The sequence below is a fragment of the Lissotriton vulgaris genome, chromosome 2_1 (genome assembly GCF_964263255.1).
Source record: "Lissotriton vulgaris chromosome 2_1, aLisVul1.2, whole genome shotgun sequence".
NCBI lineage: Eukaryota > Metazoa > Chordata > Amphibia > Caudata > Salamandridae > Lissotriton > Lissotriton vulgaris.
Window position 1 is genome coordinate 1,030,957,092 of NC_141687.1, and position 18,154 is coordinate 1,030,975,245.

At 43.7% G+C, this 18,154-nt stretch overlaps 1 protein-coding gene across 1 annotated transcript in view; it reads right to left on the reverse strand.

Annotated features, from left to right (window-relative positions):
• Positions 1-18,154, reverse strand: part of LOC147731564 (plakophilin-4-like) — a 387,101-nt gene that overhangs the window by 264,562 nt on the left and 104,385 nt on the right. Inside the window, exon 2 of the mRNA XM_086954215.1 lies at positions 6,258-6,334. The gene's annotated coding sequence lies outside the window, so the exon portion shown is untranslated. The remainder of the gene's footprint in view (positions 1-6,257; positions 6,335-18,154) is intronic.

Genomic DNA, 18,154 nt, shown 5'->3' on the forward strand with positions numbered 1-18,154 from the left:
GAGCGATGGCACAAACGGCACTCTGGAAAATTCCCTTCCTGAAACGTTCCGACAGGCCGACCTACATCAATAAGTCTCCCATCACTCACACGATACTGCGAGTATGGGATACGGTGGCGATTAAAAGGGGGCTCGCCACCTTCCCTTCACCTATCACGCCGCTATTCCGCAACCCAGCCTTCGCTCCAGGACTAGAGGAACAGGTGTTCGGGCAGTGGAGAAACTCTGCATGCAGATCTGCGGGTCACCCGTTTGACCAGGAGGGCTTCATTAAACTCGCTGACCTAACGGATCTGTATGACCTACAAGCACCACGATATCATCAATATTTTCAGATCAGGCAGTGGTTGACACAGCCCGAAACTCGTCCGTTGGTCGGCAGGCAACTCACGACATATGAGTAATGGCTCTTTTCTAAAAAAAAAAAAAAAAAAAAAAAAACGGACCGGCAAGCAATAACGGACCTATACAAAATGATCAGTCCCACGCAACGTTCCTCAGGCCAGAAAAGATGGGAAATTGGATTAGGGAGAAGTCTCTCTGACAAAGAATGGCAAGCCATATATACTACAGGGTCCACCACACAGCCAGGACCACTGCCAGTAGGGAAACTGCAGTTAAGATCAAGACTTCTTGGTATTTGACACCAGCCAGACTTAACAAAGGTAACTCAGACCGCAGCCCCACTTGCTGGAGGGGATGTGATGAAACAGGGACACTGACTCACCTATTATGGGACTGCAAAGAGGTGACAGACAATTAGACGGCAGTCCTCAATGATATCGACACCCAATTCGACACAGAAATTCCCCGCTTCCCAGCCTACATAATCCTAGGGCTTCCTAACGCACTCACATTCCCACTAAAGTCAATTAGGGGGAAGCAAATGGGGTTAGCGATGGGGGCTGCAGTACAAAACATCCTCTCGCTATGGGGAACTTCTAGGCGTCCCCGCACACGGCTGGTTACATAAACGTTGGTATATAGTGGGCATGGAGTGGATTCAAGCTACCCTTACCAAGTCTTCAGCATCATTTGACACCATCTGGCAGCCCTTCCTCTCCCTCTTAGCCGAGGAATTCAACTAAATTCCATGTCCGAAATACCTCCGCCTACTGCGACTCACAGAGACATCTTCCCCAGACGACACCTCCAATACTCAGAATTGAGTCGGCTCTCAGAGTGCCTTCAATGGGTGGGGATACGGCACACCGGTTGGGTGGAGGGGGAGAGGGAGAGGGGGGAGAGAGTTGGGGGTGTTTGGGGGGGTGGTTGTTATAGTTTAATGGGGCGGTTGGGTATGCAGATTAGCGTTGCTCGACCCGGACATGCTCTCATGGACACATTATATCCCTGTGACTTGTGAATATGAACACCTTCCTTTTAGTGTGGGTTAGGGTCATTAGCCCGAAGGGTTAGAAGGGGACATGTGATTATTGTAATGCATAATACCTGATGCTCTTGAAACTCAATAAAACAAAGTTAAACAAAAAAGATTAATTAGAGTGGATTACTTGCAAGTACTCTGTGGGAAAAGAGATACACATGAACCACTCGCAATTCACAGTACGAACACACAAGAACAATTTGTGTAGGAGAGAGGGCGTCTATAGCACGATGGCCAAGGACAAGTAAGTCTAGGACATCTAGGACACTCCTTGAAGGCAAGACAAAGCTATTCGAAGGGCATCGACTTCAGGGTTTGCAGAGTGGAGACTAAATAGCGAATTCTAAAAGTACAGGACGTGACAAAACCAAAACAATTTTTTAAATACTACCAAATGAAATGTGACTTGCACTATTGTCAATTCCATGGATACTGCCACTTAAGACACACACTGTAAAAATATTTCCAAGATATGAAACATATTACAGTCTCCAGGACCCTGGAGAAAAATCTAAGAAAGCTGATATTCTTCCAAAACATATAATAAACGTATACTTAAGATGCACAAAAAAAAAATCACATCTCTCAGAGGAGCAGCCCTATTTATTACTTTGATGCAACTCAAATCCCCGCTAAGGATCTACAAGACAAGTGAAAGAATGTTCACAATATGCTAGAGTATAAATCCTAACTTTACAGGGTGTCATACTGTAGACGTGGCCTGGAGTAGTTTTCAATTGAGGACCTACTGAACACAAGTGTGCATATGAGATCAAAAGTAGAGGGATGGGAAAATTGGTCAAAAACAAACATTAGCCATCATATTGGAACATGTTAAAGTAGCCATATAGGGTAATATATTTGTTGCATTTGCACAAGTAATAAAAGACAAAAAATACAGACAACCGATGGGGGTGGGGTGGGGTTGGGGGACCAATGTCTGGTACTTTCACTGTGACAAGCAGATTTGGGTGAATGTATACCTATACTACAGGCTGTCGACAAAACACCATCAAATATAGGTGCAATTGATAAATATTTACATATGGAGGTAGGCTTTATCAAGTAGAAAGAAGTCCAGAGACTGTGGGACGAACAAAAAAAAGAGAGAGATATCAGGAATTTTCGGAGTAATAGACACTGAAAAATATAACGTGAATGCACAGGATAGTGTTTTAAGTTTATCTCAACAATCTGAGGCTACAACAAAATATCTGTAACCTGTGGAATACCACAACACTGTTTATTTCCTGAAATTAAAAGCAAACAAAGATTTAAAAAAGGAAAAGGCAGCAAATATGATCTTGGAGAACTGGTAATGCGGCACGGTCTTCAGTTCGAAATGATGTGGAATACCTCTCCCAGCATCTCCTTAATTATAAACAGAAGTGGCGAAGATTGGCCACTTTCCCCAGAACTCACCACAGCTATAATTCCTGTACTCCCCAAGGAGGGCCTACCTTTGCTACACTGTGCTTCCTATAGGCCCATATTCCTGGTCAACACAGAGGTAAAGATGTTTGGAAAAATGTTTGCCCTGAGACTCAGCTGCCTTACATCTATCCTGGTCCATCTGAAACAATGCACGTTTATGCCCAATTGAAGCACCTGGCACTGTAGTTGCTGACTGCATATAGCAACTGCCCGAGCACACAAGATGCTAGTACTCTGTGTTCCCCTACTTGTTGACTTCAAAAAAGCTTTCGATTCAATAGACGGGAGTTTCCTGTAATTGGTTCAAGTGTGTATAGGACATGGCCCTCGCATCCGCAGTTACACTGACCTACTTTATTCAAAGTTGCAGGCTCGAGTAGTAATAAAAGGCATCCTATCAGCCTCCTTACCTATTGGTAGGGAGACCCGGCAGGGGTGCCTCCTGTGCCCACTGCCGTTTTCACTCTCTATGGAACTAGTCACCTGCCTAGCTTGATGCAACATCCAATTGCAGGGATTGGAGAGGGGGGCAGAATCTATTCATTTTGCAGACAACACCCTTCTTTACTTGGTCAACCCGTACCAGACGGGTCAACCCTGCCTCAGCCTCTATGAGGAAGCCTCAGGCTCATGGTGAATAAGGAGTAGCCCTTGCTTGTGCAGATTCACCACAACAACACAACCGTGCTCTGGCAATCCTCCACATCGATTAAGCAACAGCTTCAAATATTTGGGAATGCACATCTTGTTACTCCACAATCTGATCTGAAGCCTCAACCGGACACCTGGTCTCACGTACGAATTGTGAATAGACTGTCATATTTTTACAAGTTAGCTGCAAGATGCACAACACCCTAGGTACTTCCTTTCTCTAAATTCAATTAACCTTTAAATAAATGCTAGCCCGTTTATGTGACATCGTTTTAATATCAGTGCTGAGTCGAGTAAACAGCAGCCAGTGCTGCTGTTGACTGGGGGCATGCATGTAAATGTCAGGAGGGCCGCATGAGTATCACTGTGCTGGAGTCTAGCATTTTATTTTAGAAATAAAACCACATTTTTAAAGTTTTAAACGTCTAATTAACATTTGTATTTTTTTCTATTTTGATTAGAATAAAATAAAATATTTGATAAATTGTGTATTTGTTTGATGCATACTTGTGTATCAAAAGGATGTTCAGATAGCAAAAATTGCTTAGGGAAGATCACACCGTATTAACAGTCCACAAACCAGGTACCTTTTTTCTATAGCTCATTGACTTGGGGCCAGATGTATCAAGGCTTTTGCGAGTCGCAAAGGCCGAAATTCGCAGAATTTCGGCCTTTGTGACTCGCAAACGGCCTTTTAGCATGATTTGCTATGTATCAAAAAATCGCAATTTAAGTAATCGCCAAAAATTGCGATTCCTTATTTTGCCATAGCATTTAAGGAATCGCAATTTTTGCGATTCCTTAAATGATATGTATGTAACTTTTTGAAATTGCGATTTTGTGTTAAGAAATCCCAAATTACCACCAACTTGTAGTTGGTGGTAATTTGCGATTTCTTTTAAAAATGCCCTATTTGGCATTTGTGAGGGTGGCATGTGACACACATACATGCCCATAGGGCATGTATGTGTGCCACATGCACACACATGTAAATTTCAGGGGTGCAGCAGGGTGCCTTTGAGACACCCCCGGAACCCTTGAAATAATTCTCAAATTGCGATTAGCAAATTGCGAATTCGCAATTTGAGAATTATTGCACTATCATTCCTATGGGCCTCCTGGCCCATAGGAATGCATTGGAAATTATTCTTTATTTGCGAATTCGCAAAATGCGAATTCGCAAATAAAGAATATAAAGAAATCGCTAAAAAATAGCGATTTTGTACATATATTCCATTTTGCGAATTATAACTAGCGATTCGCAAAAATCGCTATTTAGAATTCGCAAATCGGAATCTTGATACATGTGCATCTTGGTCTTTCACCCTGCACAGAGCTCCACTGCCATTTATCTAGGTTTGTGCTTTAGAAATACCACAGACATGCAAGGAGTCCACAGAAGTTAAAGCTTAAGAACCTCCGAATTAGAGCCCTCCTGATGGATTAGACCCATAATATCACATGGCTCAAAAGTACCAAAAAACTTAAGACACCTGAAACCTGGTTACAGATTTGAATGTTTTAGGCTAAACAGCACCCTAGATATACAACTATTGTTGACAGCATTTTCCAAACCGGAGAGTCAAAATAATAAATGTAATATTTTATAGGAACTGGGATCCGTATTAAAAGGCTGTTAGCAGGTTGGAAACAAGCAATTGTGTTGATTTGTTCTGCACCTTAGTTTTCATAACTGATACCCTCAGAAAACAGGAAAGACTGACCTGTACTAAAACTACAGAGAAGGGGGGTATTACTACTTTAACCAAGTCAGGACGGGCTTGCACTACTACGGGCTATATACAGAGAAGGCAAAGATAACTTTACAGCCTCAGTTCACAGCAGAAGTTAAAAATCCAAAGAACTCCAAAGACAGACAGGGGAACAGGCAATCTAGATGGGATGTTAGTACAGGGAGATTTCTGTTTTTGTACCCCTATCACGTTGCATCAGGAATTACTTGTGGAAGCAGCATTGCTTATAACAGAGTTCTCCTATGTCGGCCCTGGGGGGACAGATCCATGCCAGAATTTTAGAATATCCACATTTAGATAAATGTCGTTATTTAAAAAAATCTGGCATGGATCCGACCCTCCAGGACTGACACTGCCCCTGATTTATACTCACGTCACACTCTAGATGCACACCTCTCGACTTTTTGGAAGTAAATTAGTTAAGTGTGCTGTGCACCTGTGCAGAAATCTGTAAGACACAGTTCGAACTCTAGAAGGAACCAGTCAGCCTTTCAACCTTCACAATTTGCTCAAGTTCCACGCAGTTGGATGCTAAACACGTATTACTCAAGCCCATAGAGAAAATCCAGCTTGAGCAATGTTCCATCTAGTCATTACTTGTCAAATCACACACATTTCCTGCTCTAATCACCCAATCCTTCTGTGCCTCTCTGGATTTCCTGGCAACACCTACACAATTTCCTGCTTAAGCCGTACAGTCAATGCACTGCTCAATCTTTTCTGTTCGCATTCCTCAACTAGCAAGCAAGTGATAGCATAAATGTAAATGAAGCAATAAGTATTCATTCAATTTGCTGTCCACCCAGAAAAAAACCAGAAGAGTACATCCACATATTATAAACTGCCAAGGGCTCCGTTACAAATATTCTTTAAAGGAATATCCATGTTAATTTGGAATAACATACTTGGTGTTTAAAAAATAAGCAATTTATACAAAGATAATGATCGTGATTTAAAATGGCTTTTGAACATGTAGCTTTTTTTTTTTATTTACAAAAACAATTTTAATCTTCAGTCTTTTCGAGTCTTACCTTCTTAATGATGCAGAGAACAAGCTCGCCTGGCATGCCATAATAAGCAGTGGGTGTGCTTGTGTGGCTTAAGATATCTGAAATAAAACATAGCATGAGAGTGTTACCAGTAATAAACTGAGAAGTACGAGTAAAGAAAGGACAGTCCATTACTTAAATGTATGTAGGTTAAACAATTATTTTAAAATGGGACTTCCTTCGGCTTATCTGGTCAGTAAATAATGGGCGTTGCTGTTACAAAAGTAATGTTTCCCCATTTACAGACCTCAAGGGGATGAAAGATTTGCCTTTTGTCAAAAAAAAAAAAAAAAAAAAAAATAGAATACATAATTTGTATAAAACTTTTTTCGTTTGCAAATTGTTATGCATTTAACACATGTTTGGAGGCCATGTCCGTGAGAAAAACACAATTTCTTACTGCATTACTAGCAATAGCGAGCAGAATGAAAGAGGAGACAAACTTCAATTGCACTTTGCACTAAAGCCAACACATATCTTAGGTATGCCATTCTTGCTCATCTTTGTGGTCTGGACTTAGGTGGTCTGAAAGCTAGATAATCTGACAAGTCTATTAAACACTTTAAAAAATCTCAGCTTTGTCAAACAGGAAAAATCCAGGCCCGTTTAATTGTGGGTTTGTAATGCGCTAGAATCGACTCCCGAAGGAGTATCTCTGCGCAATAGACCGCTGGGGCGCCTGTCCTGGCTTTCCATGTGAGATTGTCCCTACTGGGTATCTCCAAGGTGAAACCAGGCATCCCCGGCTTAATTCATTTGTGCTTGTACTGCGCTGAATACAAATGACAGCCTAAAGGTGTCAGGGCAGTGCATTGTCGGAGCATTGTTTAACATCCAGAAAAAAATAGATCAATACATGCATTGATGATTTAGAATTACTCCCAGTATGCCATGTCGGTCAGTCTACAATGGTAGCAACTTCATGCTTCACCATATTGCCACTGCTTTGAAAATCATGCGCGATTGTAGCCTGTGCCCACCACATCTCTGAAACCTTTTAAATTGGCATACACACTGTTGGAGAGTCAAGTTTACTTGCAGGAGTATAAGATTCAGCATTCTAGAATGTCAAGGCCCCTTCTATCTCTAGCCTTCCATGAGAGGCACAAGACTTTGTACTACATCAGTTATGCCACAGATACTCACCCCAAACTCAACTGTGATTCGATGCAATGATGTATAATACTCTGATTTGTATCCTTATGATATCTTTCTAAGGGGAACTCAGGAGCACTCCGTAATTATACCTTTAGATGCAATTGGTATCTCTGACGTATACGGACACAAAATCAAAATTATAGAATAAAATCACAGGGCGGTTGCTCCCATGCGTTGCCGCTACACGGTTTACAATCTGTGAGAAGACAGTCACAGCAAATTTGGATATTTCATTGTAACAATGGCTAGAGTATAATAGCTTTACACAAACCATAATATTTACAGCATAAAGCGCAACAGGTCTGCTGCTAATAAATAGTTACAAGAAACGACAAATAAGTCTCATTCCAAAATGAGAAGACACAAAGTGGACTAAACAGTGATGAGAGACTATCCAAGCTGAGTTCCTCAAATACATGGAGCATCTTCAGACAAGAGTTCCAAAATAACTTGTGCAGTTTTACTGGCAGTTGAAACTGCCATACGAGTATAATTTATCATTGCTCAAGAGTTCACAAGATATTATGAATCCCTGCATTTAGCAATGACTCTGCACTTTGTGGAACATACGTTATACTGGGTCAGAACATTTCCTCCTCAAATTGCCAAAGACTGGACAAATCTGAGCGCATGAGAAACATCTGGTCCAAATGGCTACCTCTAAGAAATATGAATTCCAACTCGAGTATATATGAAATGGCCCATAAGACTGGGATATTGTCCTATGATTTAAGAGGAGGGAAGATTATATACATTATTCTGAAACCGGGAAAGCCTCCTAATTAATGTGGATCGTAGCAGCCTATATCCTTAATTACACTGGAGGCCTTCTATGGAGAATGGATCAGGTTTCCAACAGTACATAGAAATACAGTATAGGGATCCATGGGCATGCATTAGGCTTATTGGAACACAGTCTGAACACTTTATTATTTAGCAAGGCATCAGACAGGGGTTACCTCTTCTTTTCTCTTTAACAATAGAACCCCTGGTGGAATGGATCCAGCATGATGCAAACCTATGTGGGTTCCAATGGCCATAGTGTAGAGAGAACAGGATTTAATTATGTGCTGATGATCTCCCAATAGATCAATAGATAGATATATATTAGTCAATCACCAAACGAAAGAATAAAGTAATTACAAGAAACAATGCAAGATTCTCTTTCATTGCTTGCATGTGGTAGCATCTCAGTACTGAGATTTAAAAAAAATAATAAATAAAAATTATATATATATATATATATAAATATATGTATATATATATATACACACACACATATATATATATATATATATATATATATATACACATATACACACACACACACACACACACATATACACACACACACATTTATATTAAATCTATTTAAAACCTAAAATAAAATGGATCTTTACCTATTCGGTTACTCTACTTGTTATTTTATCATCGGTCTTCTCATCAGTCTTTGTCAATCAAGTATCTCAGTCTTCTCAATACTGTCTAGATCAAATGAACATTGAAGAGTAGTGCGATTTAACTGTTGGTTAGTCTACAGTTGCTATTATTAGTTATTGAGTAGTTTTTTTGTGGTATGTCTATACTAACATGTTTAAGACAAAATATTTGTCGAGTACCCCCATGCTAAGTCGATGTTTTAAGAGTCAAGTCATGACTAAGAAAAAGTGTCTATTAGAATCCATTTTACGAAATTTCAAATAAATTGCAAGTTCTATTATATTGTTAAACTATTTAACTTTTGGAAGATCATTTAAGAAAAGACGCGGACTAAATTAAGTAGAAGCAATTAACAACAGTGATATCAGGAAGTGAATATTAGTTTTTTTAAATTAAACTAGAGATTTATGGTTTCCTGTTTACATAATGTACTTAAAATAATTTCTCTGCATCGAGAGTTATTTGTAAAAAGAATGTCATTTGTATGTAGGATGAACATTATGTTTTATCATTGTGTTAATTTGATGTGAATGTGTTGACACTATAGTGTTGAATTTTTATATATGATTTCAGTGTATAACAGCCGTGAAGAAGCACAAATGTGCACGAAATAGGTGTTGGCTGTTGTGCTGTATTCACGGAGGCATCAAGGCTGTATTGCTGTGTTTATTCAATCACCAAACTAAAGAATAAATAAGCTAAAAGAAACACATGTGGTGCATCTCAGTAATGTGATTCAAGTATTACATTACCAGACTGGTGGTGGGGACCAGTCACTGAGACCCATAGGCCCGGGCAATTATTCCTATTACCCAAAAGAAAATTATTGTGTCTATACACACCCACACACGCCTATATATCAGTAATCATTCACGGGCCCTACTTTGCTTAAAACAAATACTGCAAATTTGCAGCCTATTCGTAAACTGGACAAAATCTTCTTCTTTCCTAGTATCTGCTGATCAAGCCACACTTAACAAAATTGATAGGCTTGCTCTGGGCCTCAGATCACTTTAAATGTTTTGGCATGCCACCTTGCCTTCTCCCTTTATCCCCACCTAGGGACCTCACTGTATATAATATGTGAACAATGTCAATAATAGACCAATGCTCAGTGTGAATTAAACACTATGAGCAACGACTACCTTGTGTTAGTCTTGAATTTGTATTTTTGTTGTGAATTTTTCATTTTATGATCGCTTTCTGGGACCATTGTTCACATGTACTTTAAAATTATCAAGCAATACAACTCTACGTAACCAATACAGAGGTTTCCTCAAACTTAGATTTGTCCATTCTTATGCCTACACGTTTCTGCTCATCTTCCACATAGCAATACTCTTTGAATTGTATTGCAGCATTTATAACTTACTAAATATGGCACGGAGTGTTTGCCTGCATGAGGGTATGTGGTTGTAGGGACGTGGTCTAGGTTTAGTTTTTAAATCTATAAGGGAGGTTTTGCCATGTAGTGATTGATAGCCCAACAACCTGACCAATGAGGTGCAGTTATGTAAACCAGCACTTTGGAGTGTGGTCATGAGGTGTGAGAGATGCCCAGCTTATGGTTTTCAGTTGGCTGGCAGCTTTTAGCAACGCTGCAGGTCCCTCTATGGTATTTGTTATGACCATAGTCTACTTGGCTGGTTACTGCACTGGGTTGTCCAGCTTAATGATTTGTTTAAAGTTGTTGATCTATGGCCACAGGCTGAAGGATGCTTCATAAGTGCAGCTTACGTCTTAATTAATATCAAAGTTTTAAGCACATTAACAATATCAGATCTGATCCCATACCACTGGTACTTACTTTGACAAAGAGCAGAAAAAATAGATTGCACAAAAAGTAGGAAAGTGTGGCTGCAAAAGAGTTTATGCCATTCACAACTTATTGTTAAATCTGCAGTACTTTTGCACCGCTGGATTTCAAAAGGCAACAGTTTCAAGAATGCTGCAATAACTCATTTTAAGGATCAATTCAACAGACAATACTTTGTGATATGTAAGTGACAGATGAGCAATCATGCTCAGCAGCAAGAAATCTTGAGCTATATTAATGCAACAGTAAATCAAAAGGGATTTGTTCTAATGGAGTTCAGGTTCTGCTTCTAAAAAGATAAACTTGCCTATAGTGATAATATAAACAGTGGAAGAGATTTCACAAGAGCAGTTTTTAACGATTAGAAATGTTTACTTAACTTATCTTGAGTTATGTCAAATGTATTGTGACTTATGTGATGATAAACATATTCCATTAAATGCATAAGCGTAATATGTTGTGTTTTCATTTAAAACAGGGCATTAAAAACAAAATTGCAAAGGGAAATAAGGGTCTTCCCAAACCTCTGATTTATGGAGTTTTTATATAAGTAAGCAGCTGTTATGTTAGACTACCCTCAAGCTATATTACCACATGATGGCGGGAGACCTAGAAAGAATTATTCCTATTGTTTTGACTGAGCACATATGACCAGTTATTTTCTAATTATAGGAAGCGTAAGCAAAGGTCAATAGCAATAAAGATGTAGTATAACGAAATTCACAAAACAAGCATCCATACCACCATGTGACTCACTGAACAAAAAAATGTATATGCAATACTTCATGCTGGAAATACAGTAATATATATATGTGTGAATGTGTGTGTGTGTGTATATATATATATATATATATATATATATATATATATATATATATATATGTATATATATATATATATATATATATATACCACGAACTCCGCCAAGTCCCACAGAAAAACTCCAGGAAAATAACGAAACCGGACCCACACAGATAATTTGCAAAAGTTTATAATTTATTCCATCCTTCGTGCATAGAACACGCCGCCATGACGCGTTTCGGGACCTCCGCCCCTTGATCACATGACATGGTCCGACATTACACCCATCATTCTTAAAGTGCTATTACACAGTCAGCTGACCCCTCAGCCTGCTGCCGGGTCCTCCTCCTCTGCAGGCCGCTGGCCCTCCTCCTGCCCTCGGACCCGTTCACTCCACTCGCTGCTGACGCTCGCGCCTCCCTGACACACCGGTTCGGTGTGTATACACACACACACACACACACACACTGAAATCATGCCACGTACCCGCATCAAGTACTGCAGTTGACTAAACACAAACGTCGATTGTAAATTAAAGTGTTTGAAATATTTAGTCGCTGTTTCAGTGCAATAATGATAACAGCCTAAGTTATTTCGGAGTTGTGAAAGCAGGAACTGCTACAGAATGATAGGAAAAGCTGTTCTGAATAAGTGTGGGCAAACTAGTTACGTTTTTGTTTCCTCAAGTAACACCTCCCCTCACAAAAAATAAAGCCATGCGTGGTACGTGAAGTGTACACTGTAGTCTGTGGCAAGAAAAACATACGCAGCGTCTACCTTACTTCTAGTCTGGTGGCAATTTTTATTTTATTTTTTAAAAGAAGAGTGGCTCATATTTTGTTTTATAGTTCTCGTGAGACATTTTTGCTCTAAAACAAATCTCGAGAGAGAATTATAGGATCAGAGTGGGCGCAATAAAAGCAGGAAACCACACATACTACAGGTACCGCAATGATCGGGAACCACTCGAGACTGCTCAAGTAGTAACAAACACAACCCAAGTAGTAAGAAAAATGAAATGGCACATTGACCTGAATTTTGTGAATAATTAGAATATTGATTTTAGCTATTAGGCACATGGACATCTAGCCTGCCACTTGCCTGCGGCCGCCAGTTCCTGCTTGTTCCAGACTGATCCTGTGACACCGCTGCTGCCCGGGTTTTCACACTCACCGTTCTTCCAGCCAACAGAAGCCCTGCCTCCCCAGGACCAACTAAATGCAGACTGCAGTGTGACTGCACTCGGAAGGCACCTGGGCACCTGGGCACCTAGCCTGCCACTTGCCAGTGGCCTCTGTTCCTACTTGTTCCGGACTGATCCAGTGACACCGACGCTCCCAGGATTTCCCACTCACTGTTCTTCCAGCCAACAGAAGCCATGCCACTCCAGGACCAACCTAATGCAGGCCACAATCTTGCGGTGAGCTTCCCTAAGTAAGTCAGTCTGCGCTTGGATCGCACACACCACCACCACGACCCCTGGTGCTCCCATACCCCTGAAAATACGCCGTCACTGAGCTATACACCATCGACTTTGGGCGCTGCAACAAACACTGCCACTGCGAAGACCCACGCTCTGCGGTAGGACATCTCACCTGAACCCACTACCGCAGCACACAAATACCAGCTCACTGATCAGCCCCACCCCACCCCACACCACACATGAACAAAAACACCAACTTACATGTGCCCTTCTCAACACACGCTCACTACTCGAGCATTCCATTGAATTATGGGACCTCATCGCCACCCTCACACCAGATATTGTCTTACTCGCGACACCTGGCTGCAACCTACATCCGCCCCAGACATTGCCACAGCGATCCCCGATGGATATAAAATCACTCACCAGAACCGCACAAAGAACCCTGGAGGAACAGCCATCATCAGAAGACCATACAGTGCACCACCAACAACAGACCTCCCTCAACATCTACCACCGCCTGCTGAAGGCAACAAAGAAGATAGCCTTGGCCGCACACATCAAAACCAGCGCCAACACCACCAAGTAAGAATTCTTCAGCACGGCTGCCAGCAAAAACAACATCACACTCTCACAGGAGCTCTGCAACAATCTCGCTGACTTCTTCCAAGACAAGATCGCAATTATATTTAAAAACTTCAAACCCCAAACCACACCTACGGACTTCCTTGACAGATAGGTCACTGCCGCAACAGACAGGAACCACAGACTGACAACCTAGAACCTCCTCTCCAGCTAGGACACCACTAGCACTATGAAATCCATCCACTGTGGAGCTCCTGGAAAACCACGCCCACACCACATCTTCAACCTCAGAAAGCAAAGGAAGGGCCAGGAACTCACCACCCTGGTAAACACCTATCACCACTGCAACATTTCCAGACTCCTGGATACATGCCGAAGTCAGACCACAACTTAAAAAACCTTTTGTGACCAAAGTGAACTCAAATACTAACAGCCAGTCTAGCCTTCCTGCTCCCATTCCCAGTGAAGGTATGGAAAAGACCATCAGCAAGTAACTCATGACACACCTGGAACAGAACCAGCTACTCAACGCCTCCCAATCCAGCTTCCACAGCAATCACAGCACCAAAACTCCCCTGATCACAGCCACCAACTACATCTGAACCCTCCTCAACCAAGAAGAAACAGCAGCTCTGATCCTCCTCAACCTCTGAACAGCCTTTAATACTGTATCCCAAAACACGCTGATCAAAAGACCACCACATTGGCATCCATGGAAACACACTCAGGTGGATAACCCCCTTCCACACCGGAAAAACTCAGAGGATCCATATTCCACTTTTCACCTAGAAACCAGAGGAGATTACATGCAGTGTCGCACAGGGCTCATCCCTCAGCCCATGCTCTTCAATGTATATATGACCCTGCTGGCCAACATAGTCAGATCCCACGTACTCAACCTAATTTCCCACGTAGGTAACACCCACTCATTCGCTCACTCATCGAGAACCCCACAACCACCAGGATCAACTTCCACAGATGCATGACAAGTGTCAGCTCCTGGATGAAGAACAACTGTTTGCAGCTGGACACAGACAAGATGGAAGTACTGATCTTTGGCAACAGCAGCAACGAACAAGTAACTTACCTTCGGTAACGCATTATCTGGTAGAGAATGTTTCTAGCTGCAGATCCCTTACCTTTGAATTTACCTGGCATCAGGCTGGATCCGGAAACTTGCGTGGGATCGGACTATGTTGGCCAGCAGGGTCATATATATGCCGCCAGGGTCATACATGGCCGCCAGAATAACATTACATAGTTCGGGAGGAAGGTCAAAAGCCATCAACTGCCACCGCTCAATCTTCACGCATGGAGGGCAGAGTTGACAGGTTCGGGTGGAGAACCCTCCCCTGCTGCTGCGACCGAAGATCCTTCCAAAGGGGCCTGCCTGATTGGAGGATCGACACTCATGCTCAGAAGCTCTGGATACCAGACTCTCCTTGCCGAGGCCGGGCCCACAAGGGCCACTTAGGCCCGGTCGCTCCTGATCTTCAGAACCCTGGGTAGGAGTGGTATGGGCGGAAAGGTGTACAACAGGCCTGAGCTCTACTCGCAACAAAACGCGTCGCCGAGCGATAGCCGCCTTGGAAACTCCAGCACACAGTACTGCTGACATTGAGCGTTCTCTTCGGAGGCAAACAAATCTAACCAAGATTCTCCCCACTGCTGAAAGAGACCTTGCGCCACCTCCGACTGGAGACACTGCTAGGAATCAACGAGAATACCTGCACCAACTTCCCCTTGACAGAGAGAAGAAATGCTTTCAATGCCAAGCGAATCGCTCAGAGCTCCAACAAGTTTATGTGGAGTCCCATCTCTGCCGTAGACCAGTGACCCCTGATCTCCTTCTCTCCCAAGCTGGACGCTCCATCCCAGAAGTGACGCATCCATCATGATAGTGAAATCTGGTTGGGGAAGGGAGAGAGGTCTGCCTTTGGCCCAATCTCGGTTCGTTAATCACCACTGCAGATCCTTCGCACGTCGGTGAGATTTCCCTGGTGCTGTGCCCATTGGAACTTCAAGTCCCACTGCAGAGCCTGCATATGCCATCTCGCATGTCTTACCAACAGGATGCAGGAGACCCAACAGCCTCAGTCAACCTCACCGAAATTGAAGATAGAGGCTGAAACATCATAATCATAACCTGAATATCCTGGAGTCCCTGCTCGGGAGGGTAAGCCGGAAACTGCACTGTGTCCAGAACAGCTCCGATGAAAGGGAGCGTCGGAGAAGGAGTCAGGTGTGACTTCGGCATGTTTATAGAGAACCCCAGCGAATGCAGGAGGTCTGCCGTAGTCTGAAGGTGGGAGACGACTGCCTGGGGCGAGGACGCCATCAACAGCCAGTCGTCGAGGTAGGGGAAGACTGAAACCCCTAACCTGCGCAGATGAGCTGCAACCACCACCATCACCTTAGTGAATACCCGAGGGGCACTGGTAAGGGCGAAGGGGAGCACGGTAAACTAAAAGTGCTTGTGGCCTATTTTGAACCGCAGGTATCGCATGTGGCCCAGCAGGATGGGAATGTGAAAATACGCATCCTGCAGGTCCAATGTCACCATCCACTTTCCTTGGTCTAAGGAAGACAATACCTGAGCCAATGTGAGTATTTTGAATTTCTCCTTTTTGAGGAAGAGATTGACGGTCCGAAGATCCAAAATGGGCCGAAGGCCCTTGTTGTTCTTCGGAATCAGAAGTAGTGGGAATAACAGGCACTGCCTACTTCTGAAACTGGAACCCTTTCTATAGCTCCTTTGGCCAAAAGAGCTGTAAGGTTCTCTTGGAGCAGTTAAGTGAACCTCCACCAGCCGTAGGAGAAAAAGAAAGGAAAGGAAGCTTACAGCCCTCCTGGACGATCTGCAAGACCCACTTGTCTGTTGCAATAGATCTCCAGCCGGGGAGAGAACAACAAACCCCCCCCCCCCCCCTCCCTCCCTGTAGTGTGGTCCTGCAGAATCAGCCTAGGAGTGCTTGGAGGCTGCGGCAGCCGGGGGCAGTGTGGTAGACTACTTCTGGACTCCATTCCGAGGACAGAATCTACGGCGTCCACATCCATGCAGAGATTGGGCAGTCTGTGCGGGACGGTGGCTAGTGTAGGGTTGACACCTCAAGGCAACTGTCGTTGAAATAGATCTGCCCAGCGAATCAGTTGTATCCAAACCACACAGTCTGGTGAATTCTGCCACATCTCTCCAGTCTTTGACAGCTTGGGAGAGCACATCCCGGGCCTCCTCCGGAACTTGTGGCAGCACCTGTGCAACCGTCTCCCAAAGAGAGTGGGAGAAAAGGGCCCTAAAATCATGTGGTATTCGTCGACCGCAATGCCAGACTGTAGGAAGAAAACATCTTCCTAAAACAAAAGAGTCCAGTCTCTTGGATTCCCTATTCGGAGGGGCGGAAGGGAATGCGTCCCTGGAAGTAGAGGCCTTCACCACCAAACTTTCTGGGGTGGGGTGTTGGCTGAGTAACTTTGGGTCGCGTGGTGCTGGGTGATGGCGGCATGCAATCATCCTGTTCACAGGATCCCTAGTGCTAGGCTTGGACCAAGTTCCTAGTGGAACGCCCGTAAGTGCCTCAATTAAAGGGCGACAGGGGTTCAGAGGTGGAAGCCCCAGGTTGAAGCACATTGGTCAGGAGATTAGTCCTGACCTGCACTGAGGGCAGTTCCAGTACAAGGACCTCAGCTGCCCTCTTTTCCACCACAGCATAGGACGCCCCCCTCCTCCGTAGCCACTGTAGGTGAAGAGAGCATGCCAGTGTCTGGGGACATATCCAGACCACTGGCCTCCCCAAGTTCCCATACCAGTCCATTGTCTTCTCAGAGACTTCCTGGTTTTCTAGAGGGTCTCCAGAGCCCTCCAATTCCTCTCCTGAGCCTAGCACGTCCACAAAGTGCTCAAGTGACAACATAGAACCCCTAGGTACTGTCGGCGTCGGAAACAGTGTCGTACGACGCCGTTCCAACTCCATGTCATCGGGGATGAGGATGGGATTTGCGGCACAGACAGCTGCCTGCGATGCCGCTGGCACGACTTCAAGTTCGGCACCAGGGAAGGCCGTGTTAGTACGACCAGCATCGAACCAGACCAGAGATCTGATCTGTGAGGCTCACCAGCGCTGTGGCCGAAGCAGACGGCTTAGAACCCGATGGGGACCGATCAGACCCTGCGGTGCCAGAGAGCTCACCAAAGGGGTAGTTCTGCTCAAATATGTAGCGCATGGCCTCGTAAAAATCTTTCCTTTGCACAGGAGTCGCTTTGGCTCTCGGAAAAGGAGGGAGGCGCGAAGTAGACTCTGCCTCCGGCTCTGCAGAACCGTGTCTAGAGCGTCAGTGCTCCTTACCTCTTTCGACGACGAATGCCAGTTGAAATGAAGTTGAAGTCCGCTTGCACTTCTTCTTGTGCCTCTTCCCCGACTGTCCAGATGACCTCAAATGGGAGGAAGAGGACTTTGGGCTCCGTGAGCGATCCCACCTCTTCTTCGAACAGGATCGTAACCTCCTCGGAGTCTCGCTCAACGGTGTCGACTTCCGGGCCGCGAGCAACTTCAACGCCCACTCCCTCAAGATCTTTGGATCCTTCACCCAGCAGTCTGAACACAACTTTGAATCGTGGTCGGATTCAAGACACCAGACATACGCGGTGGGGATCGGTAA